The sequence below is a fragment of the Columba livia genome, chromosome 15, assembly GCF_036013475.1.
Source record: "Columba livia isolate bColLiv1 breed racing homer chromosome 15, bColLiv1.pat.W.v2, whole genome shotgun sequence".
Lineage (NCBI taxonomy): Eukaryota > Metazoa > Chordata > Aves > Columbiformes > Columbidae > Columba > Columba livia.
Genome location: NC_088616.1, coordinates 2,561,415 through 2,587,129, shown reverse-complemented (window position 1 = coordinate 2,587,129; position 25,715 = coordinate 2,561,415). Strand labels below are relative to the sequence as shown.

The 25,715-nt window shown below is 45.8% G+C and overlaps 1 protein-coding gene across 4 annotated transcripts in view; it reads left to right on the top strand.

The window, feature by feature from the left end:
* Positions 1-25,715, top strand: part of XYLT1 (xylosyltransferase 1) — a 208,627-nt gene that overhangs the window by 34,464 nt on the left and 148,448 nt on the right. Inside the window, exon 1 of one of the 4 annotated variants that reach the window (XM_065030706.1) lies at positions 21,209-22,247. The exons of the other annotated variants lie outside the window; for them this stretch is intronic. The gene's annotated coding sequence lies outside the window, so the exon portion shown is untranslated. Of the gene's footprint in view, positions 1-21,208; positions 22,248-25,715 lie in introns of those variants that run through there. 4 annotated transcript variants of the gene reach the window in all.

The window sequence follows — 25,715 nt, the reverse complement described above, 5'->3', positions numbered from 1 at the left end:
GCATGGGGGCATAAATTAAGATCCGCAGACAGCGCAGTGTTACCTTCCTGACATAAAAGGGTACGTCAGGCAGAAATATTTACATACAGCCTGCAAAAATCCCAAACAAGTCCTCTCCTGTTACATGCTCTGTGTAGGTTGGCTTAAGTTATTAATAAAATTGCTTATCCTTGTTATTTACTGATACGTAGGCTGATATTGGTATAACTTTGTGAGCTACACAACCAGAATTGTTCTTGGCCACAGTGTTGAATGGCAGTGTCATTTTAAGGAGCGTCAGTATGACCCTGAGCTGGCTTCGTGGCCAAGGTGGCCGTGCGGTGCGGTTCACCCGCGACAAGCGGTGCTGCGGGATTCCAGCTGCTGGTGGGAGGGTGCGAATAACAACATGTGGATCGGCCTCTGAATGATCAACTTAGCCCTGTCGCTTTTGTACAAAGCGAACTGAAGAACTTCTGTGCTACATATTAAAGTGTGGGAGGGCTTTGCTTCTTTTTAGCTGGAGGTCCTTTTTACCAGTTTATATTTTCAGAATACTCCGCCGTGGTATGCCTCAGACTTCTGCTCTTTCTGATAGTCATAGCCGACAGTTAAAAAGACTTGTGGATTGTGGCATATCTAATATTGTTATTTTATCTTTTGCATCTCATTCGGTGTTTTACGCGCTAGACCATGCAGGGTGGGGTGGCTCTTGGTCTGGTTTTTCCCTAGGAGCTGAGCAGTGCAGAGTGCTTCTCCTTCCCCATCTTATCAGTGCAGGCTGCTTCTCCTCGCCCCCAGCTCCCTGCACCGCTCACGGGCTGCTCCATGTATTTCTAGTTCCCTGCTACCGCTCTTTGCGACTCCCTTGTTGCAAAACTGGTCCCGAGCTTTGAGCTGCTGTGAGGTTGTTTGGATTTGTTTCTCGCAAGGCAGTTCTGTTTCTGGGCTCATATGCAGTCATATGCTGGAAGTTAATTTTTACTTTATGGCTGCATGGAAGAATATAAAATCAAACATCAGGGTAAATGGCCGTAAGAGAGACCCACGGTGAGAAAGAGGCAGGTTCCTGTGCCATGGGAGGGAAGCAGCAAAAAATCATGTTGCCCACTTCAACTTTTTATTCTTCCCCCAGAAAAATCTTTTTTTCCCACCAACCCTGGGCCCCTCAGTTCCAGCAGGACAGGGAACTGCTGGAGAGAGTCCAGCGCAGCCACCAAGATGCTGAAGGGAGTGGAGCATCTCCCGTGTGAGGAAAGGCTGAGGGAGCTGGGGCTCTGGAGCTGGACAAGAGGAGACTGAGGGGGGACTCATTCATGGGGATCAAGATGGAAAGGGGGAGTGTCAGGAGGATGGAGCCAGGCTCTTCTGGTGACAACCAGTGACAGGACAAGGGGCAATGGGTGCAAACTGGAACACAGGAGGTTCCACTGAAATATGAGAAGAAACTTGTTCCTGGTGAGGGTGGCAGAGCCTGGCCCAGGCTGCCCAGGGAGGTTGTGGAGTCTCCTTCTGTGCAGACATTCCAACCCGCCTGGACACCTTCCTGTGTAACCTCATCTGGGTGTTCCTGCTCCATGGGGGGATTGCACTGGATGAGCTTTCCAGGTCCCTTCCATCTCATGATACTCTGGGATTCTGGTATTCTCCGTGAAGTGGTGTCCTCTATGAGCATAGTGTTATCCAGATGATGGAGCTTTGTTCAGTTTGCATTATGAAGAGAGATTTATGGTTGTTTTACCTAAAAATTAAATAGTACTGCTGCTGAACTTTCTTTCTGCAAACAGAATATTTATTACAGGAGGTCTTGAAACTTGCAATTAAATGCTTACATTATGAACTTTGAACTTAGCTGGTATCTAGGCAAGATACTTTGAAATATGACCTTGCTAATTGCTGGCAGTTGAGAAGGTCAGTTATGTAAATAATTAGCAGAATAACAAACCAACAAAACAAGTCAAGTCAAATGTACTTGCTACTGTCAGTCCATTATTTGGATGAAATTGTAGCAGTGTCTGTTGTCAGCTCAGCAATATTTAAATATACTATCATGCAAAATTTTAGCTCTGCTATATGTTGAATATGACTCTATTTCATATTGTGAACTTGAACGGGCTTGACTGTTTGTGCCTGTGTGTCCATTAGAAAGTATTTGGAAAGTACCATGCGGCATCTTAGGGTTACGCTAAAACTGTTCGTGGCCTGCTAAAAATACTGTGGTTGTTGTTTGATGAAGCACAGTCAAAAGAGAAGCTTTGGCTATTATTTTCAAGAACTATAGACAAAGTGGTGCGTAAACAGCGAAGACAAGGTGGTAGCTCTTCAGCTGGTGTCTCAGGTCTCAGCCGCATTCGGAGCGGCTGAAGGTGGATCTGTGTCTAAGTGCTGACGTCCAGAGTCAGTCCCAGCTTGCTTTCCCAACAGCCGTGCCTGCCTGGCCTTCAGTGAAGTTTTTGTCCAAGAAAAAGAAGAGTGAGGCCCCGTAACTTTCATAACTGCTGTATTTAAAACCCCGTAATCATTATTCATTTAATTTGGCCGCCACACTTTTTAATAATCCCGAGTGTGAAGGTGTCACTGGGGCTGTGGCAGGTGGGCGGTGTGACAAGGAGCCCTGTCTGCCCGCACGGTCTGCGCCTCAGCAGGCTCCTTCAATGGGCTCCTTTCACCGACGTGTAAAACTTGGCTGCCAGGAGACTTTGGAAAGACACACTGCCTTGCTGTTCCACAAAGAAAATTGTTGCTCCTCGGGGAAATAACAAAGTTAGAGCTCTGGTGCCAAACGTTATAGGATGCCGGCGCTGCGAGTGTTTGCATTCTGAGCGATCTCTGCCGGGCCATTAACAAGGACTGATTGTGCAGCAGGAAAGCATTTGCTTTGCCTTCAAGACCTGTGCAGCAGTGAGCGGAATTGCCATTAGAGTTTATTCATTGCCTAATACTTTTTTTTCTCCTTAGATACCATCAGCTGGCATGCTTGCATTTAAATTGGGAGGAATTAGATTGTAATAGATTGCTGTGAAGTGACATAATAATCTCCCTGTTCAGTAAAAGTCTGATTTATGTGGCATTGTTTTCATCCCAGGATGTACATGTGAAAGGAAAGAGCATCCTAATTGCTCCTACATGTCATGCGGTAAGAAAGTGGATTTTGGAGAAGTTAATGCTAAAAGCAAAGTTGTTGAGTAGTTAAAATTATTTATAAAGTGTTAATCATTTTACAGAATACTTTTTTTGGCTCCTGAGTAGGTGATCAGCTTGTGTTATTGCTTGTAGAGCTTTCTGTTAAAGCTGTGTTTTATTTTTTTCATCAGAAATCAAGCTCTAGTCTTTCTTGCTGCCTTAACAGCATTTTTGAAGGCACAAAAGAGAAAGGTTTTCAAAGCTGTTGTAATACAGAATGGGAAGGAATAGAATTCAGTCCATCAGGAGCTTTGCGAGAGCGTTGGTTAGAAAAGCATCCCGGTGTTTCTCCAGGAAGAAAGGGTGTGGACGCCTTGAATGCCCAGTTACTGCAGGGTAATGCTTTGAAATGGGGAGTTCCCTACCTGTGGGAGAGATGGATTTGGAACCTCCCAATGGTAAAGAGGCGTTTTGGGCTCACTGGGAGCAGTGCTGCAGCACAGCAGTGTTTGAATGTATGCGCTGCAGTGTTCAGGGGGAATAATGCTCCTTTCTCCCCACACTTTTGCTGAAGCACATTTTGAAGTACTCATCCATTATATGTTTCAAACCTTACTTTATCCTATTTTTTTTCTCCCCATCAGTGATGTTTTCTCATCCTGAGCAGTTACGTCCAGATCTGTGCTGTAATTGGCAAGTAAAACTTTGTGAGCTCTATAACTTACATTATTGGTTCAGACAGGAGCCCTTGAGCAAATTACTGGCAGGTGTTAATTGCTAAAATTGTACCCAGGATTAATGGAGATCGTCAGCTTAGCAGATCTTACAGCTGCAGTGTGTATTTTAGAAAAAGTATAAAGATTGGAGAATAGAGGTCCTTTCCATTTGCCAGCAGCCCCGGAGAGAACCACACATTGAATTCAGATATAAAATGGAGCAGCTTTATTGTCTGAGTAGAATTACGGCTCATAGTAGCTTTGACCAAAATACTTGCCGGTATATCAGTGTTACAAGCTATAGCACAGAGTTTATAGACTGCAGTGTCCAGCACTCCACTCAGATGGTTTTTGTTGTGTTTAATGACTCGGTTTGACTCTTCTGTAGATTGTGTTTTGCATTAGTACATTTAGCATGTGTGTATCCAAGCCTGCACACAAAAAGGGCTATATCCTAGCAGAGGATTTTCCAGGATCATGTGGGAGTGTTTTCCATTGTTTTTCTTCTTTCCTTTCCTTTTTCTTTTTTGGACTCTCATGGCATTAATTCACACTTTCTTGCCCCTGTTTTCAAGGTACAACAGTTTATATGTACTTCCCTTTGAAATTTCCCTCTTTCGCAAATGATCTGCTTGCTGTGGGTGAATAAACCATAAGAAAAGGACTCATCCCCATTTAAATTGCTGCAGCATTTGATTATGGAGTAGGAGCAGCTTGGTGACTTTTCAGGTATACACACACACCCTCTCCATCTCTCATCATTAAATCCAACAGTGGATCTTTCATTACTTCCAGAAAGCTGTGGCCAGGATTAATATGAACTTATCTTTCATCAGAGGATGGACCAGACTCTGTTCAGTGGTGCCCAGCGCCAGGGTGAGGGGCAACGGGCACAGACTGAAACACAGGAGGCTCCATGTGAACATGAGCAGAAACTTGTTTGCTGGGAGGTGCCAGAGCCTGGCCCAGGCTGCCCAGAGCGGGTGTGGAGTCTCCTGCCCTGAAACATTCAAACCGCCTGGACCCACCTGTGTGATCTGCTCTGTGACCCTGCGGGAGCAGCGCTGGGCTGGGGATCTGCAGAGGTCCTGCAACCCAACCAGGATGGGATCCTGTGATCACCTTAGAAAGAACTGAACACCCTTGATTTGACTGACACATTTTGTGGTGGAAATGTTGTCTGTCAAGCTGTTCAGCAGAAAAGCTTCCTTGTTATCTCTGTAAAACTAGAGTTACTCTTTGTGTGAGATAATATTGAAAAGCTGCATTATTTTTCAAATATAGGGATCTTGTCATTTATATTTTGAAAGGTGTTTTATATACATTGTCTTTTCTTAAAGGAACTGTTGCTCCTGGAAGCTACCAGCAGAATGAGTTGAGGTATGTTTCCTCTTAGATAAAACTGGAATTCCTCTCTGCAGCCTGTCAGTTGCAGAATATTTAGAATAAGAAACACCTTTGTTTATTTTTTCTTATTTTTTTTCTGAAATGCTTGCTTTGTGGATAATATTGCCATTAGCAATGTAATGTTCAGCAATTTATCTGTCTCTGACAGAGCAACAGTGTTTATGCTTTAGAGCAGGGATGGTATCTTCAAGAAAAGAGCTGTTTTATGTATAGTAATTTGATTTTGGATAATCAGTCTGCACTCATTTCCAAAAGTGCTGGGTTTGTTCCAGCAAATAGGAAACTTCACCTTATTCTTGGGTGAGAACCTGCCTGCAACATCCCGTTAGTTTACAGTTTCCAGGTTGCTTTACTTTAATGTGTCCTGTCGGAAACTGAAGTACATACTCCTCAGATTTATTGAAGAAAAGGAAACAAAAGGATAACTTTCCCCTGATCCAGGCTGCGGGGAGGATGTCAGGCTTGTGTTCAGACTCCTCCTGGTCACCTTCAGTTGCCTTTTCAAGGCAATTCGTGGTTCCCAGGACAGTGAAAAGAAACAAAAAATCCAAAACAGACAAAACCCCAAACCCCCCATTTTTCTCTGTGAGCATCCCACAACAGATAGGTGCAGGGCTGGGACAGTGAAAATTTTGCATAATATTATTTATTTTGAATATATCATTGTGCATGTAGTTGTGCAATTGTGGTGTGTGTAGGTGTAGAGCAGCCCCTGAGACAGGGAGACAGACTCATCGCAGTTGTAGCTCACGTAGTGCCTCTAATCCTTACCTTCTGGTAGCTCCCAGCCTTTCAAAACCAAAAATCAAGCTATAGGAATAACCCCAGTGACACTGAAATTCAGCCCAGAAAAGGGCTTGTTCTGCATAAGGTATTCAAATACAGAGGAGTATCGGTAGGAATCTTCTTTAGCCTTACGTGATGAATTCCTGCTTCCAGGAAATAAAATATAAAAAGATAAGAGTTTGCTTTTTGATTTGTGTCGTGTGGTCGTTGTGTGTGTTTGTTTGTTTTTACTGGGTCAGCAATTATATCATAAAAAGGCTGCGGTGATTAAGAACTAGCAGAATGTTTATCAACCTACTAAAGCCACGCCATCGTACAAGTAGTGGTGAAGTGGGGCCGAGTTGGCCTTTTGTCTCAGTGCTATTGTACAGATTTTTCATTCAGAGAAGTAGAATAGAGAGTCAAGTTATTGAACACAGGTATAACTCTACAACAACCACCTTGAGTGACCAGTGGATTTGTAAATGTATATATTTGCACAACCAAATTTGGAAAATTGAGAAATGCTTTAGGTAGTGGAATACTAGTGGAATACAAGACTTATAAAGGAGCTTTTTCCTATGGGATACTCTGCATACATTGTGTTTGGATTATTCCACAAAGATGCTGCCCTTAAAAAAGCAGTCAAGTCAGTAGGAGACCAAAAAGAAATAGGTTCAGTCTCAAATAATAATTTAAATCTGAAGCCAGTTTTAAATGTTTCTGCTCCAGTGATGTCCAGCTATCTCCTGTACCATGCACGTTATGCAAGAGCTTTACATTTTAAAGCTGGGTACTATGAGGCTTGATTACTGTAGTTTCAGGCCAAAGGCTGAGCCCTTATGGCTAAGTTAAATACCTATTTTTGTGTCAAATGTGACTGTGTCACCTGGAGGTAATAAGCTTTCATGTCAGAATATGTTGATATCCTCATGGCATGTCTTCTGCTCTCAGCATAACCTGAGAATATTGTAGCTCTGATCTACTTAAGCATCTATTATATTTATTTAAATGTGCTATTACAGGATTTGCAGATAGCCCATGTTAGCCCACAAATTCAGCCTTTGTCTTCCTCCAAATAAATTATGATGGAGAAAGACCATTCAGCGCCGGATCCCGCGTGCAGTGATAACGTGCTTGTTTACATGGGTTTTCAGGCTGCATTCAGAGATGCTAAAAGCGTAGACAGATTTCAAATGATGATTTAATTGTTTACAAGTGAATGTTTTCTGCAGCATACAAAAGAGATGAACTAATCCCAAAAGGCTTTTTGATATAACTTGAACAGATGATTTCCTGACATTGTTATATGTCCTGGTTTAAGGCAATGAATAATTAGCTATTTAAGTTAAAAAAAAAAAAATACCTTGAGAACTAGATGTCAGCTGAAAAGCTGTCAGTAAATTTGGAACAGCTTTGCGTGTCAAGTTGATTATAGCAATGAATAAAGGAATTACCAGGAAAATGAACCATGCAGTGTGCAGTTTTTAACTTCAGTTTCCCCACAGCTTCTCTCATCTCATTCTCCCGATTCCTAGGGTGTTCATGATATTATCAAGCTGGGGAGTTCCCTTTCACAAAATCCCTTACTGTGGGTAACTCTTTCCTGCTATTTACTCCACTTCATCAATGTGCAGTCACTTGAAACTTTACATTCAAGGCTTTTCTCCCCTCCAGACCCAAGTGCCATTAATAGCATCTTTTGTCTGACTTCCCAAAATCTGGAAAGCCACTGACTGCGCAGCGTGGGTTCCAGGCCCTGCCAGGGCTCTCCGTCCTGCACGCCCAGCGAGCTGCTGGGTTTGTCCTCCAAAACGGGTTATTTTGTGTTTTCTGGAGTGGGTCGAATGGGCAGCTCCTCTGTGCAGTTAGGAATGGAGCACTTGTGAGGTGTGAGCTGGCCAGTTTGCAGGGTTAGTGGGACAGTACCAAGAGAATTGCAATAAACGGTTTTGGAGCCTTTTTAACAAGAGCATTAATCCCAGAATCACAGAATTTCAGGGATGGGAAAGCTCATCCAGTGCAATCCCCCCATGGAGCAGGAACACCCAGATGAGGTTACACAGGAAGGTGTCCAGGCGGGTTGGAATGTCTGCACAGAAGGAGACTCCACAACCCCCCTGGGCAGCCTGGGCCAGGCTCTGGCACCCTCACCCCGAACAAGTTTCTTCTCATATTTCAGTGGAACCTCCTGTGTTCCAGTTTGCACCCATTGCCCCTTGTCCTGTCACTGGTTGTCACCAGAAGAGCCTGGCTCCATCCTCCTGACACTCCCCTTTCCATCTTGATCCCCAGGAATGAGTCCCCCCTCAGTCTCCTCTTGTCCAGCTCCAGAGCCCCAGCTCCCTCAGCCTTTCCTCACACGGGAGATGCTCCACTCCCTTCAGCATCTTGGTGGCTGTGCTGGACTCTCTCCAGCAGTTCCCTGTCCTGCTGGAACTGAGGGGCCACAACTGGACACAATATTCCAGATGCGATTAAGTTGGTTTTAAGCTGAACCCTGCACGTCTGTGCATAGAAGGGCACTATGGACATACAACCTCTTAAACATCTGGTTTGTTGAAGCGGGTGGGACTGAATTAACAGTCTTTGAATTATTCAGCTTGAAAATAGACTCATGCATCTGTGACAGTTAGGAATTGAGTTGGGCTGGATCTCCCGGCACGTCCCCGTGTGGCAGCAGCACTGAGTGCAGTGCGGTGAGCAGAGGTGAATGGGGACACTGGTGCGTGATGGAGCTGTTGTGGGGCCATCCCGTGCCTCGGTGACAGCTGCTGTTTGCCAGCAGCAGTCCTGATGAGCTGGAGTGGCAGACTTCACCTTTCTCCCACCACCACGACTGCAGTGAGACAAAGCGGTGCTGGGAAGCTGGTCCAGAAGAGAGGGAGGCTCTCCTGGCAGAGGCAGCTGTGCTGGTTATTTATGGAAAATAGATCACAGGTGGTCTGACAACAGTGATGCACAGAAGAAAGGGGAAAGATGGCAAACCTGGAAATCAAGGCTGGGCTGAGAGGTTCCTGGCTGACTGCCTCCCTGCTCCGACCGTGCTATCGCTTCGCACTGGCTGTTACTGCAGCCCTTTCTTGTGCCTCTGCCCACTTCTTGCCATACCGTTAAATGCGTGATGTGGAGCAAGGCTTATTCAAGAATGCTTTAAAATCATTGGAGCTGGGCATTAATAAACCACATGTCCCATTTTAGTACAACCATGTTGGTTTCAGCTGGTCAGTTGATGGGCATGTTTCACCTCTGAAAATATATGATAATATTGGGCTGTGGGAATTTTCACACTGATGCAGCAGTGTATCCTGGTATAGCAGTACAGTGTGGTGTGTACCGTACAGTAATACAAACCCAAACTCCTGCAGTGTGTTGCTAAGAACTTGCCTGTTTATGAAGGGGCTTAATGGCATCACATGAATGGATTGGTAGCTAAATGGAGGATTGACTGAGCTAATCTCTGTGAGAATCCTCTTTAATGAGTTAATGAGGTGTTCGTACGGGCTCCCTGCACACACAGATGCTAATCAGAGTTTTTCCAACTTACCCAGTGATGAAACTTGGATCTGCATCCCGGCTGATAATAAAAATGATGGATAGGTTCTGTTATTTGGGAAAATATGTTTTAGTTCTGGCACGAAAACTGTGGAAGGGAGCCAAAACTGCTCTTCTACCTGCATATTCTTTTTTGTCCTGCAGCATATTGATTAAACTCAAAGCCTGGTGCTAAACCCTCAGTACTTAAGTGCAATAGCAGATGTACTTAAAAAATTATTTAACTATTTAATCCTTTAAAGATCAGTTTTACCAAATTCTGTGTTCAAAATATTTCCCAGGGAGACCCAGTTTTGGGTTTTTGTTGTGGGTATGGTGGGGTTTTGTGTGTGTGTGTGTGTGTGTTTTGGTTTTTGTTTGTTTGGGGTTTTGTGTGTGTGGTTTTTGGTGGTTTTGGCTCTTTTCCCCCCTTCTTCTCTCTTAAAAACTGGAGCATAGTAAGTTTACGCCTGGGAAGTATCTTCTCCTAAATTGATTTATCATGGATGTTATTCCATAAAACCTCAGGTTTTCTTAAGCTATCCCAGGGAAATGGGGAGACAGGATCTTGATGGCGCTTAGGGCGCTGTGTCACTTGCAGTGGTGGGACTGTCTGGCTGTGCCTGGATGGGAGGTCTCCCCCTTTCTCCTGGATCCCCCATTTCTGCCATGCATCCCACCGGGGAACAGCAGCAGGTGTGTTGATTGCAGGGGAGGAGATGCTGTGCTGGAGGGGCCGGGGGGGGCTGACGAGCAGCTGTGTCTGATCTGCCCACCAAGGACCCGGGGATGGACGCGTCCTCTTCACCTTACAACAGGCTTGTCCATCCTACACAGTCCGGCTTTAATATGATCTTCAGATTTCATTAGCGTGCTCTTTAATCCTTGTTCCAGGTCAGTAATGAATTTGTTCAGTACGACCTCCCCTCAGCTCAGTCCAATGCCATGTATCATTATCATTTGTTTACAGTCCTGCAGCCAGTTCTCAATTCCAGTGCTGTGCACTGGTCCTTCCCAAGTCTTTTTGAATTAATTTTTCAATTAGGATTTCGTGAGACACCGTATCAGATGCTGTCCTGAAATCCAAAAAATATGACCTCCACTGTGTTCCTTTAATCCACTTTGTCTGTAACTCTATCAAAGAAGAAATAAAGCAATTAAATCTGTCTGGCAGGCTTTATTCCATATAAAGCTATACAGGCTGCTGCTCATCCTGTTACCCTCAAGATTTTTAGCTGGATTTTTCCTAACGAAGCTGACTTTCCCTTGTATTTTTTCTTTTCCTTTGCCCTCCTAAAAGACCTGGGGCTGTGTTCCCAGCCACTTATTGTCCTCGGTTGATTCTTTTGAAAGATCCCGTGCATGAGAACAGCAGGATGGAGCTGCTCGGGGCAGGACCCGACCAGCAGAGCTGATCCTGGTTCCATTGTGGCTGTCACCGCGCAGCCGCGCTTTGCTCCGCTCAGAGCTGGCTTTGCGGGCTGTCCTGGGCAAAATTTGCAGAAAATGTGCTTGCTGTTGTTGTTATTGGGGTTATGCAGACACCACTTAAGCTGGCCGACCACCTCTTGCTTTTCTAAGTGTTTTGGTATGGATTTCCAGCTCGATTACCTGCGATAGCTACAATTGCAACACGCAACTCTTCTGCCAACTTGGGACGTCTGTTCGCGCCGTAGCCAGGCCTGACTCAGCTTTCAGTCTTGTGCCTGAAGCCTGACCTCTTGGGCTGTACAGTTAAGTCCTGAACATGTTCCTTAGTGCAGGCTTGAATTTTCTCCTGGTAACTTATTTGTCTGGAAGCTTTAAATGAGCCTGCTCTTTGAATTCGGTCACGGCCTTCCTGCTCATTTTCCACACTGTGTCCTGTTTCAGATAATACTCAAGCAGACCAGTTTGGGGTTGTTCTCATACAAGATGACAGGAGAGGTTGTCAGCCGGGAAAGTTGTGGTTTGTTCTTTCTGTTTGTTTTTTTTTTTTTTTAACTTTAAATGCTGTGCTTATACACTAAACTGAATTAGTGTCTCCCTCCATGTGCTTTTTTAATGTCACTTTTTATAACACTTGGTTACTCTATAAATATAGACAACTCTGGCTCCATTAAAGTTGTGAAAATGTTGCGTAAGGACATGTACATTTTTTTTCTTCCTTTTTTTTTTCCTTTTGCCTTTCCAGCACTAGAACTACAAATAACCCACATCCATGTACCTGAATAAAATGGTCCTCAGCTCCCAGGCGGGATGTACTTGCTGGGTGTCCTCTGGGAGGCTTCCATGGCAGCATCTGCAGAGAAGTGGTCACGAAACTGCATTTCACAGCAGCGAGGAGCTGTGGGGCTTTCAGAGCTGGGACACGGGGGCAGAAACATTTTTTCAGTATCATCTGGTACACTTTGTCATCTCTAAGCAACCCGGTTGTATTGATCTGTTAGATTAGTATTCCACGTCTTTTTACACATTTGCATTTCATGCTGAAATTTGTTTGCTGCTTGAAACAAACTGTCCAGTCGTTAGGACAACTGAACAGCACAGCAAAGCCGCTGCTCCTGCCAGCTCTTCAGACGTTATTAAAGAAATAGGACAGTTGACCCTTGCTCTGAATCGGTGAGATGTATCGCTCTCAAGCACAGATTTGAAAACGTGGTGTTGGAGCAGCTCTACTTTAATAAAGTGTCAAGGCTGAAAGATAAGCCTGCCTGGAGTTAATAAGTTAAAACATTAACCATCCTTCTGCTCATACCTGTGAGACAGCGTGTCTGGCCTGGGTAGCGGACACATTCAAAATGTCAAAGCAGCGCTGGGGCAGCAGCATCCGTGCAGCCGCACGCGTTTTCGAGGCAGCGGGCAGGCTCCCCGTGCTCCGCACGCTGCGGCACTGCCGGTTAAAACAAACCAAAGACAGGGGCTGTACCAGCTGCGGTTGGAACTGGATTTCAGGATTTAATACACAGCAGATTCAGTCTGTGGTTTGAGTGTTCCGTAACGCAGTATGGATTTATTTTGGGTAATGGTTTTTATGGAGGCATTTGAGAGTTCTGGGCTATTTCTGGCCACTGGCTGTTATTGCAGGCTAAGGAATAGTAGGTCTTGCTGCAGTTCAGGTTCTGTAAATGACTGTAGTCTTACCTGAAGCTCCTGCAGACAAGAAAACAGTTTTATCTTTGTGGAAAAGCAGGAAACCAGGAGGTGTTAGATTTAAATGAGCTGCCCTTCAGCTGCTGGATAAGCATGGGATTCTTCATTTGGCAGAAGACACATACACCGTGCTCAAGACTTAGGCAGGCCCTCAGCTTTTTGGCATTGAAGGAGCTACACCAATTTATTTTACTAGCCAAGGATTAGAGCAGTTTTTACCAAAGCCATTGGCTCTTAGCCTGCGGCTGTTTCTGGTGGTGAAGTATCCAGAGCTGGTGTGCAGAGGCATTGAGCACAGCTGGGTTTTTGACCAGAACGTTTTTCTATCAATTGATATGTACCTCAGCACGAAAGGGGGAATCTTCACCTCTCTATCAAGCTACTCAAGGACTAAGTAGCCGTGAACTGATGTCTCTGTTATGCCTCAAGTCCTGCTGATCTCTTTCAAGTTAAGAAAACATGCAAGTACAGCCCTTTCCTAGTTGCCCTGTGGCTAAGTACACCTGGCAGCTCAGGCCTCTTCACTTTTGAAACTGTTATCACAGGCTTAATATGCAAATGCTGTCTGTTTACAGAGTGGTAAGCCTTTGCCATGCTCAAGCATGCGTTGATACATTTATTCACTATTGTGCTATTTTTATTCTCTTTAACCATTTGGAATCTCCAATTTTGCTGTATTGTCTTGAATTTTTGTATTGCAAAAGACATCTCTGCAGAGGTCATCTTCTCTGTGGTTTTGCTGTGTGTGCTGCTTTATCCTTTTGGTAGGTGTCTTTCTACGGTTTGTTTCTTCCCACCTATGCTCCAGCCTGGATGAACATGTTCTGCTAGAGGATTACAAGTGGTTTCAATGTATTTGTATTCTTGTTCTTGTTTCTTCATACCATTTTTCAGGCCAGGACTCCCTCTTGGTTATGCTACAGCTGAGGACAGTGAGAAGAGCTCATAGCATGCAAAGTAAGAATCCGAACCAAGTGCCTGTATTGTGTATTTAAGGGAACTGACCAAGATAGTAGTTTTATGGAGCTGATCATGAAACTGCGTCTTCAATCTTAGTGGATGTCCTGGCTTAAGCTACCATCGCACTCTTTGCAGTTTCTCAGGAAACTAGATGAGGAAATGATCCTGGTTAAATACATTTCCCCCCAATGGTTTGTTTTTAGTTAGGATCAATTCTCCAATTTGGCCACGCAAGCACTTCATTTGTCAAAATTAAGGTCTGGCAGAGGCCATGTGGGTTGGTGTTGCTACTGAAGAACAGGTTCGTTAAGCCATGTACCAGTGAGGCTATTAGCACTGAGCACACTAATTGCAACTTAGTGGTTTGGAGCAGCAGGACCGCTCGGCAGGTTTGGCTGGGGCTGCGCTGTCGCTGGCTTTACTGGGTGACACAGTCCCTGCTGCTGCAGGAACGGAGCCGGTGAGCGGGGCTCAGCCTGGCCCTGCTGCTTGTCCCCGGGGGTTGCGTCATGCTAACTCCATCCTGTAGGATTTCTGCTCCTCAGAAGCTGTCGTCGTTGCTTGCAAGCTCCATCTCCTCTCTGCTCCCTTCCATCTCTTCAAAGGACTTACGTGTCTGCAGCTCTTCATCATATGAAAATTGGGGTGTGTGGTTTGCAAAGCGGACAGGTCAGCTGCCCCTTTTCTGCACCGTTAGTTCGTATGATGGGAAGTTGCCACAGCTTGCCAGAGCCTGCTGCACTGGCTCAAATCCAGTCTGCACTAAATGTTTGTTTCCATACCATTGCAGCTGTAGTAAGTGGTGGAAAGACTGGTATATTGGTAACACGGTAATTTCTTCCTGAGAACCACAATTCATTCAAACAGTGGTAGTGGGGAAAAAAAATTGTGCAAATGTGCTAATTTCTAGTCTTGGCATTTCAAGATTCAGTCTTTCATTGAATAATTGTTCTTAATGTGTAGCAGGAAACATTCTCTGCAGTCTTTTTACTTTCTCCTAGCTGCCTTTTGGAGGAGGAAAAAAGAAGACAAAGCCGTTCACACCAGTGAACCTGGATGTATGGTAGGATGTCCAACAGAAATAATAGAATTATGATTTATGTGGCCTGTGATGACAAGCTGAGATTTTTATGGAGTTGATGTATTCGCTTGAAAGGATCCTTTGCAGAGCAGTTACACAAAGGCTCTGGGTACGCAGGTACAGCAAGTCCTTCCCACCTTTTTCTCTTTATGCAAACACTCTTATGTAGCCTGTGAAGTGACGCTAAGACCAAAACAAAAATATCAGGCTAGTGCTATGCAGGCCACCCTGGTAACGCTCACCATTTGTACCCTGCTCCTTGAGTCACTGCTCGCAGACATTGGTGCAGCTTGTGAATCACAGAGTCACAGAATCCCAGAATGTCAGGGGTTGGAAGTGCCCTGGAAAGCTCATGCAGTGCAATCCCCCCATGGAGCAGGAACACCCAGATGGGGTTACACAGGAAGGTGTCCAGGCGGGTTGGAATGTCTGCACAGAAGGAGACTCCACAACCTCCCTGGGCAGCCTGGGCCAGGCTCTGCCACCCTCACCCCGAACAAGTTTCTTCTCATATTTCAGTGGAACCTCCTGTGTTCCAGTTTGCACCCATTGCCCCTTGTCCTGTCACTGGTTGTCACCCAGAAGAGCCTGGCTCCATCCTCCTGACACTCACCCTTTATATATTTATGAACATTATTGAGGTGATGGTGGGCAGTGTGATAAAAAGCAGATCTGCAAGAGCATTTCTGGGCTTTATTTTTTGGATACATCCTGTTGCACAAGCCCTGCCCCTTAGCAAGTGCCCAAGCACGGAGGAGATGTTGGTGCCGTGAGCCTCTGCCTTGCAGCCCAAGGACGGGAGCTGGGTGACGTTAGGATTGCCTGTACCCCAGCCCGGCAGCTCCCTGCTGCTGCTGCAAGTCTCTCTGCCCCAAATAAGTCAGTGTGAGTCTGTGAGCTGACTGGTGGTGTGGAGGAGGTGGCTGTTAATGTGACTTATATCAAGGTTACTGAACGCTTTCTGTAGTAAGATGCAGAGTTTTATTGCAGGGACATGTCACACCCCCTCTGTCTGCAGGGAAACTCCCTGCCTTGGTGCAAGGGCGCTGCTCCAGGATGCTCGTGGCCTTGTGATGTGTGGGAATTTACCTGACCTGTGTTCCCCCTCACTAATGGAGAGATGGGCAGAAACGTGTGGAAATGGCAACCCAGGAGGTCCCTTCCAGTCCTGGTATGTTTTGTTGCTGTGAATACACAAAGGTTCTGAGCCAAATTTGAGTGTAGGACAAAAACCACAGGCTGGCAGGCCAGCAAACCCGTGTCACAAAATGAGTCAGCAGAAGAGCCGAAGCCGCAGTGCCCTGGGATAGCTGTAGCCCTCAACTGCAATTTGTAAAAGCAGCACTGCCCACACAGGGAGCTGCTCTGATGTGGTCCTGCCTTGCAGGCAACAGAGCTGTTGGAGAGGACGTGTGAAATGTCACTCTTAAATGAATGTTTTATGTCTTTGTCCGAAACTGTGGTTTCATGGGAAGAAGTGTTTGGTGGTGACGCTGGCATTTGGTACTGCTATTTGCCTCCTTGCCCTGTCCCCAGCTGCTGGTTCTTCCTTCGTGTCCTCCCCCTCCTGGCTTTGCTGGCCACCCCTCTGCTGTGCCAGCACTGCTCTCCGTGCTGCGTGTCAGCTGCGCGAAGCGACTGATTCAACTGTAAAATGACACAGAACAAACAGAGAACATTTTAAAAGAACCTTTTAAGCTGGTTTGGTTTCTCTGTGAGGGTCAAAATGTGATGCAAAAACTGCAGTGGTGCGGGTGCTAGGGCAAGGGTGCTGCTGCTGGGGAGCCAGGGATGGAGACAGGTGACTAGAAACTGAGTGAAAATCAGCCCCTCGAATTATATAAAAAAAGCTTTCCAAGTGCCTGCCATGCTCATCAGAGCCGCAGGGAACTGAAAACCTGTGGTCCAGAAGTGCTGAAGGGGCAGTGAGCAGCAGATGTGTGTGCAGCATTGGGTCCAGTGCAGCCAGCAGCTGAGTCCAAGCTCTGGGCTTTCCTGCAGCCAGTCTTGGACAGTCACCAAAAATGTCTGCGATGAGATTGAGGTGTAGATTGAGTTACCATATTCGACCTTGATGTCTCTAAACAGTGTGGCAGAGACATGTCTTGTGGTCAAGATCCTAGACACTGACTTAGAGATTTCTCTCTTATCTCCTGTGTGACTTTGGAATAGTCAGTTTATCATCTATACCTCAGTTCCTCTGAGTCTTCCCATCCTTTACTTTCACTTTGAAAGGGAAAACAGTTGTCTCTTTCCTGCATGTCTGCAAGACATGCATAACCCTTTACGAAAAATACAGTAACCCCCGACCAGAGTTGCTGTACTCGGTGTCACCTCTCAGTAGTAAACAGAGACTTACCCTGATCCATCTTTAAATATGATAAACGTGTCATGCCGTTTATACAGCAATGTCACACTGTTTACACTCCAGTTCCACTAAAGATGGAGACTAATGATTCATAGCACTTGGAAAATGTCAGTCTGGAATTTCAGCTGGGATGATTGCTGGCGTCCCTGGGGTTTCGTTACAGCAGCTCTAGTGGCAGGCTGCTGAAACCTGGGAGAGTTGGAGTGGAGCATATACAGACCCAGCAAAGCTTTGCTCAGAGCAGTACTGGTTGTTCTGCTGTGCGTTCCTGAGTGTTTCTGTGCGTACGAGTGAGAACTTTGCTGTCTGACTCAGACCCTTCGTTAGCGGCTAATAATCAATGAGAGCCGGCAAGTTGGACAAATCAGAGAGATTGCGACTTAAATATAAAAAAGAAGTGCATATCCTCATGTCTCCCACGTGGGCTGTTCCTGTACACGTTACCATCCATAATGTGTATCAGGCCATGCACAGGAGCTGGCAAGAGCAGTGGGATTTCCCCAAATGCGGCATATTTATTTGCCACTAGTGAGAAGCGGATGATTTTAAGGATGTGCTTCTTCCTGCAGTAACAATAAAAGGGAAGGAGGAATTTAGCTGGTTTGTTCCTACTTTTGCCTAGAAAAGCCAAGCTTTGTTTTTTCCCAGGTAATTCAGAATGTCAGCTGTATGAATGATGTGTGTTCCTAGTGATGGGAGAGCAGGTCCCCCTGCAATGCTGCAGTACGGGTTCCCTGCTCAGCACCTACAGGACCAGTTAATACAAGTAACCATAGCCAAAATGAGGAGGAGAAAAAGAAACAGGAAAAACTGTAGCATCACACTTTAATTGGCCCATGCTGATGCACCATATTCCACACGGTGAAATAATGCCGTTCAAAACCTGGGTTTTACTTACGGTTTTCTTTAGTCAAGAAAGCTGTTGGAATTATTAATTCCAAAGGAAATCTGTTCTGTTCAGCAAGCGTTGGATCTCATTTGTCTGGTTTTTAAATAGTCTGAAGCCTTATCTGCTACAGGCATCTCCTGATCTTTCCAGGGTGTTTTATACATACAGTAGCTGCTTCCTCTTATAGAAATAATGTCATTTGGAAGTGAACAGAACATGCTGAAAAAGCTTTTGTCTGCAATCAAATTGGCAACGACTGAGAAAATCCAGATGATCTCCCAAAGGGGGGAGCGCGTGCAGCTGGGCCCTTCTTTGTTGCTGTGGTGCTTTGCTCTTTCCATTGAACCGGGGTTTGTATTCTATCTGCCACGCACACCTGCCAGCATTGTGATCCGGACAATGTTGTGACCAAACCAGCATCGCTTAGAGTCCAGCTGCAAAATGGGTGAGTTTATCCCCGCTAAGTCTGTAAGACAAGAGCCGTGAGTGCTGACATAATATGTCTTTAGAAATGTAAAGCCATCCAAGGATAAGATTCCTCTCACCTCTTCTCTTGCCTTCAGATGACTTTTTTCCCCTATGCTTATCTGATGACATGATATTTGGATTGTGTTGAGGTTTCTCTGTCTCCTTCCAGTCTTGATATCGTGCGGCTGGTTGTCAGTATCTACTCCACATGTACAGTAACGGCACTGCGGTGTTAAACGCGTTGATGACAGATTCCATTGAAGCCGCGGTGTGACAGAGGTGATCATGGGCTGCTCAGCCGGGCACAGTGCCCGTGGCTTACTGACGGGAGGAAACATGGATCAGGGCTTTCAAGGCAAATTTCCTCCTTGACTTTTTTTTTTCCCTGGGTTGATAGCTAATTTCTTCATTAATATATTTATAGTGAATATTGAACCCAAAGCTGCTTTATAGCAGCATAATTACAAGTAAAAGAAATATCTAGTTTCTTGGAGGAAAGCCAGATTTTTTTTCATTGTGTTCTGTGGTTTAGCCAAAGTGAGAATTACAATGACCCAAGTATGCGGGGATGTCAAAACTCCAAGTTAGTCTCAGGAGCCTGATAATCTGACAGACAAGGATTTACTCTTCTAAACTAATGCTGTCTAATTTCGACAGATGTGATGGATTCAAGAGAAAGCATCATTGACCCGGTTACGCTCTGTTAGGCTTCCCAATTAAACAAGATGTTGTAGAAGGTGAGACCTTGCAGAATAATACCTGGACTGGCAAGACCGAGGTTTTAAATGTCCCTTATACTTTAAAAGATGTTCCTTTAAAGATCTTGCTTGAGCACTAATCCCAGAACAGTAATGACGGAGTCTCCTGTAGGGATGTTATCTCTTTCTAACCTCTTAATTAACTGGCTAAATAGACAATTCTTGTGCTTTTGTGTTCAGAACCTCTTTAATGAGGTTTGAATCTTGTGGCCAAGCCAAGAGTTCAGAGTTTGACACCAAGGAAGATGCCAGACTGCTGGAGAGAGACGTTCGTCAGAATGAGATTTTAATGGAAGACCAAGCACAGTGTACCCACAGCTGTTGGCAGGAATTGTGCCAGGGATGTGGCCAACCCGCTCATCATCAAGTCCTGATCAACTTTCTGAAGAGGTTCTAATGCCGTAAAATGACAGGAACACCAGCCAGTTGTAATCGAAGAGCAAAATGTAACAAAATCGAAGACGCAAGGGCCTGTCTGTGGCCTTGAGTTGTTCTGTAGCTAATCTGTCTCTGATACTTCTCAGGTGCTGCAAATTCCTTCACTCATCCAAATATTGTAGGGACCCTGTAATTTCTGTGTGACGGTAGAATGACTGGAAAAGGAAGTTCTCCTGACATCGCAACTTTGCACCAGCAATGGCTCAAAACACCATCTTTTCCACTGTTCCAGAGGAATGGCTTTTATTCTCTGACCTTTTTGCAAATGGAACCTCCGAGTCCCTACAACAGCTTGGAGGCTCAGTTCCCTCCCACCCCACCTCCACTTCTTTGTGACGAGAGATTGTCTGAAGGAGAGGGCTGTTCTGCTGTTGCCCACCATACTTACGATATTTAGCTGTGCGGGTGGCCCTGGAGAAGGTGCAACTGGAACAGCAGTAGCTGTAGCTCCCAACGGGACTGGCTGGGCAAGAAGAGAACCAGACTCTTGAGGAAGCAGTAGGTGCAGATGTGACTCTGTCTGTTAGCGGAGGGATAGAGCCCTCAAGGCAGTGCGAGGATCCATTCCTGGGAGTCTCCTTTCTTTTTGTACTCAGCTTCCCAGCTTTTGTCACGATCCCCGCTGCTGGTGTGTGACTCTGAAGTACTGTTGCACTGCAGATTTCCTCTTCAGACATTACAATGAATGGTAATGAATCTCGGGAGGTGCCTGGCACCAGAAGGTCAAAGTGACAGAAGGGATTTTACAAAGTCACTGATGCTTTGATTTGTGTTTTCTAACAAGGCAGCATCATTGATTTCCATTCTCGCTGATCTTTGGGAGACAGCAAAGCAATGGTACTTGCATACCGAAGATGAGTGTTTATTCAGAACACACATTTCCAATGTACCTCGGTATTTCTACCCGTGTCTTCTGTTGGCCTTTCTGTCAGCAAAAGCTTTTGACTGTTTTGTCGTTTGTTTCAGCAAGCCTACTACATCTTCTTTATGGACCTCACTTTGCAGCCAAGCCTTTGTGAGTCAAAACTGGCGAGGAAGGATCACACAAATATTGTTATACACAGTGATGTTATAAAGTGGTATCGAAACACAGAGTACATAATAAAGTACTAATCCATGCGTGATGTAGAACTAGAAATATACAGAAATAATGAAGACTTATTTTATCAATGACTTAAAATAGCGTGGAAACATCCATTTGTGCCAGTGGAGGTGCTAAGGGAGAATGCACCTCTGAGCATGAGCAAGAGAATTTCACACTTGGAGGAGAAGGAAGGGAAAGGGAGATCATGGGCCCCAGCTGGTCCAGCCGCCTCCAGCCCCAGCGCATCCACCGCTTCCTTCTGCCCTGCCCGCTGCATCTTCCCTTCCCTTCCCTTCCCTTCCCTTCCCTTCCCTTCCCTTCCCTTCCCTTCCCTTCCCTTCCCTTCCCTTCCCTTCCCTTCCCTTCCCTTCCCTTCCCTTCCCTTCCCTTCCCTTCCCTTCCCTTCCCTTCCCTTCCCTTCCCTTCCCTTCCCTTCCCTTCCCTTCCCTTCCCTTCCCTTCCCTTCCCTTCCCTTCCCTTCCCTTCCCTTCCCTTCCCTTCCCTTCCCTTCCCTTCCCTTCCCTTCCCTTCCCCTGCCCTTCTTCGCCCTCTGGCCCGGCACCTCCTTCCTTGGGCTGTCTGCAGGAACGCCAGGTGACTCCACAGGTTGCTGTGCTTTCAAGGGGCCTTAGCATTTTGGGGGTCAGGGATGGCATGAACGCATTGTGTAATGAATAATTAAGGTAGAAATTAAGTGTGTGCTTGTATTCATTGATATTTCTTTCATGTTATTGAAAGCCGCATCCACTTGTGAATGCATTTTCTGTAGAAAGCTGCTTACTTCTGACCTCGAAATAGCTGAGGAGAGCCAAAACCAGCTTCTTCTGGGCAATGTACTTGTTGTCCCAAAGCGTTGTGGGCTGCTGGGATGGAGCTGAGGGCAGGTGGGTGTCCTGGGGTAGGGAGAGGAGGGATTGCCTCTGGATATCACAGCTGGAGCTCAGAGCATCGCTCTGGTTTCCAGGGAGATATTTCTCTCTAAGTGAAGTGGTCAAAATGATTCAGATTAGCAGTGGAAGCTGTTGTTTTATATCCAGACTGAGGAGTTAGCGATTGGAGACTGGGCCATAGTCTTAGCTGCGAGTGTCTCTGTTTTCTTTGCTGTGAGAAAAAGAACATCAGCAGCTGTAATGTTTTGCTGATTCAAACAGGATGTTAAATAATACGGTTAGTAAAGAATGCCCAAATTTGCAAAGCTTCCCAGCATGCGTTGTTCTCTTCAGTTTTCTTTGGGGACAGGTGGCAGTGCAGAGCAGCGCCGCATCCGTTTGAGACGTGTTGAGTAGACGGGGGAGCAGCTTCTCTGCTTTGGTGGTTTCCTGCACAACGCTGGGATGAATCAGCTCGTTGGAGTTTCTCTGTGCTGCCCGCTGGTTTCCTGTCTGGGCCCTGCTTTGGTTGGTATTTTCAACGTTGACATTTCAGGCCCATGCTCTGTATTAAAAGGAGACCAGATTCTGGAGGCCTCCTCATGAATTTTTCATATCGTTTCCCCTCCTTGCCCATGTCTTCCAATGAGCCGTACAACTGCTGGAAATTTCACAGGTAAGGTTGCAAGTGATGTTCTAAAGAGAGAATGGGTACTCCCCCCCCAGCTCGGCGGCAGCAGAGCTCTTTGAATGCCCCTGCACAGATATACTTTGGCTTGTGTGTAGGTGAACAGAGGGAAAGTGTTTATTTGAGAGCTGAGCAAGCGGCTTTGGCTGATACTGTTCCAAGGAAAAGACTGTAAACAAAACAGTTTTTGCACAATTCCGTCGTGTTCTTCTCTCTTTTAGAGACATGTCAAAATATTTAGTTCAAATTGGACCTGCCAGATCGCCCTGCTGGTGTTAAACAAATAGCCGTATTTTGGGGATCAGTCTGGTTTGTTTGTACGTACCTGTGCGGCACAGTGTGTCAAAAAGTGGTGCAGTCAGGCAGTTCCTCTTCTCCCTGTTCTTTTTCTGTAAGTGAGATTACATAGCTCACAAACAACTATTATTTATCTTTTCTCACGCTAAATGGTGTATAACAAGTGTGAATCACGTAATGTATGAATTTGGTGCAGCAGCTTAACAACTCTTCAGTCAGCTGTGTTCAAGGGAGTAGGATGTGGCAAATCTGTTTGCACTATGTTGCAAAATGATACTTGTCTGGGGTAAACCCCAGAAACTTGGTCTTTACTATACTGGAAAAAACGTCTGGAAAACAAACCTCCCATTTAGTATCTCTAAATCTCACTGTGGGCTAATGCCAAAACCAGGTACACCTGAGCATCCTTAAGGGGTTTAAGCTTACCTTGTGAGGGTTTTGGAGGGTTCCGGTGTGTATGTCTGCACTATCACACAAGGAGAAGCTGTGTGTAGTTTGGAGAGAATGAAGAAAATGAAAGCTGTTTTCAGCAGCTGGGATGGTTGTACCTTACATCTCAAAGCAGCTGTGACTCTGCTTGTGGCTCCTTTTCTCATGATTTCAGGAGTTATCTCCATCAATGAGATTGTGGCTGTTTGCATTTCTCACTTTGCATCCTTCTTTTCACAGAAATACCTGGAGCCAAATGTAATGGCTTCGGCAGCAGTTAGCCCAGAGATAAATCCTGGCCCAGTTTTTCATTCCCTTGGAGCAATAGAGTTTATTGTCTTTGAGTTAGAGAGATCGTTATCCGTCTCCTCCCAAAGCTGGAGCTTTGTGACTGTTCAGTTGTGTGAGGGGAGGCTCGGGAGCCCTGTGAGGCTTTACTGATCCAGGGCCATGGAGTATTGCAGCTGGGGGCCAGTGGGGTTCTGTGTAGCCTGTACCAGCACTGAGGAACTGGTGCAGGAGGGCAGTGCCACCTCTGTGTCCCCCGCTGGGGTTTTCCTTTTGCCAGTGCTGTCCCCAGCGTGTCCCCTGCACAGCTTGTCCCAGAGCCAGCACCTGAGGGTGCCGGGCCGGGCCCATGGCACACAGGATTGCCCCTTGTCTCTGGGTGGCACGCCATTGCTTTTCCACCCCTTGGAGTCAGCAGCATTTCTTCTAAGCTGATGGCTGTAATAAAAAAAGAGATTACAATTCTTCTTCCAAGAATCCCAGAGTGTCAGGGATGGGAAGGGCCCTGGAAAGCTCATCCAGTGCAATCCCCCCATGGAGCAGGAACACCCAGATGAGGTTACACAGGAAGGTGTCCAGGCGGGTTGGAATGTCTGCACAGAAGGAGACTCCACAACCTCCCTGGGCAGCCTGGGCCAGGCTCTGCCACCCTCACCCCCAACAAGTTTCTTCTCATCTTTAAGTGGAACCTCCTGTGTTCCAGTTTGCACCCATTGCCCCTTGTCCTGTCACTGGTTGTCACCGAGCAGAGCCTGGCTCCATCCTCCTGACACTCACCCTTTATGTATTTATAAATATAGAATACCAGTTTTCCCTTTGTTCTTAGAAGCAAACACATGAACTGATTTTTGCCGTGCGGTTTCCTGAAGGCGCTCTCACCGGGGCAGATTCTTGTGTGAGAGCAGCCGGTGGCTTGCAGCCTCCCTGCGAGTGGTGGCTGCGCGTCCCGGGTGCTACTGAAGCGTGAAACTTGGAGATGTGCTGCAAAAACAAACTCCAGAACTGCATGTAACGCACGTGCCACACCAGGAGGATTTCAGAAAGTTCCCTTAGCTGAGAGGGGACACCAGTCCAGAGAGGATCACGTTGGGTGACAGATGCTTCGAAGGCGTCTTCCCATTATGTTTGAGTACAGCGCTCGGGCTCTCAGCTGTGCCAGCCCCTTGTCTCTGAGAGCAGCTCAGGTGCCGATCACTCACAGACAAAATGTATATTTTAACAGTAGTGCCTTTAAAGAGACCAGGGAGAAGACTGCTTGTTATTGCTCTCTCTACCATTGAAATTTTTAAGAGCCAGCTCTTTTTAGAATGAAAATGTCATACCCTAGAGAGCATTGCGTAAGAAACAAAAATTGTCATATTAAAAGGTATTTATTATCCTGTAATTCCTTGCTCTGAAATTGATTTCTGGCTTAATTCAATCAAAGGCTGGGCGCTGCAGGTTCGCGGTGTGTCGCTGTTGTGGGGGCTGCGCTTTGCCATTAAGTGGCTGCTTAGAACAGCAAAAGCCACTCGTGGTGCGTTTCTTGCCAGCGCCTGGCACGATGCCTTTGTCGTCGGGTACCAGAAAATAACTTCATTGCCTGTAGGACTCTCTCAATAATTGTGTGCTCCGTTGTTTGACCTTTAATTTTTTCTTCTGTTCAATGCAGTAATTTAAAATTGTAACCCTGAGCTGTGCCGAGGGGACTCAGGTGTGTGATCTGCCCCCGTAGCCGGCACTATATCCACTACTAAAACCAGTAGAAACGCTCCTTGCGTGATATGTTAGAGCATCATATGGAAAAAAAGAAATCATTAAATGATTGGGAACCTGTTTTTTAAAAGGCTATGACTAAAAATAATACTCTGAATCTTTTTGTGTCCTGGTTTTGGCATTGCTTGGGGATTTTTCCAGTTTCGGTCAATATTCCCGAAAAAAACCCATGAATTGAGGAATCTTGGAGCCTGTAGAAAAAGAGCGTCTTGCAGTTTTTGTGACAAGTTGATTACAATTGGCAATGGCGTAAACATGGAGTCTTTCATGAAATCATGCTGTAAAGATACATTCCCAGTGTACTTGCTTTTCAGCATACAGATAAATACTTTTCTTCTGACTGATGGGTTCAGGGATGCGGGGGGCGGGCACCATTTCATAAGGTGCTCAAATGCCCATGGGATGATGTGGCCACTGGGGAAAATTCTGCAGTTTCTTGTGGTGACTGTGCTGGCTTTAATCGATGGTTTTGCATTCTGTTGTCAAAGTGAAAAGGAAGCAGCCTGTTTGCATTCTCACTCAGAAACATGAAGATACAAGTAGAATTCATGGGCTTACCTCTGAAGTCTTTGTATCGCAGTCCCTGCAGAAGCATCCGGTGCAATCAAATTGCTGAGCTGTTATTATGTCCTAATCAGATACACTGAATTTGGCAAAGATAAGACCAGCAAAACAGCAGCTAGAAAT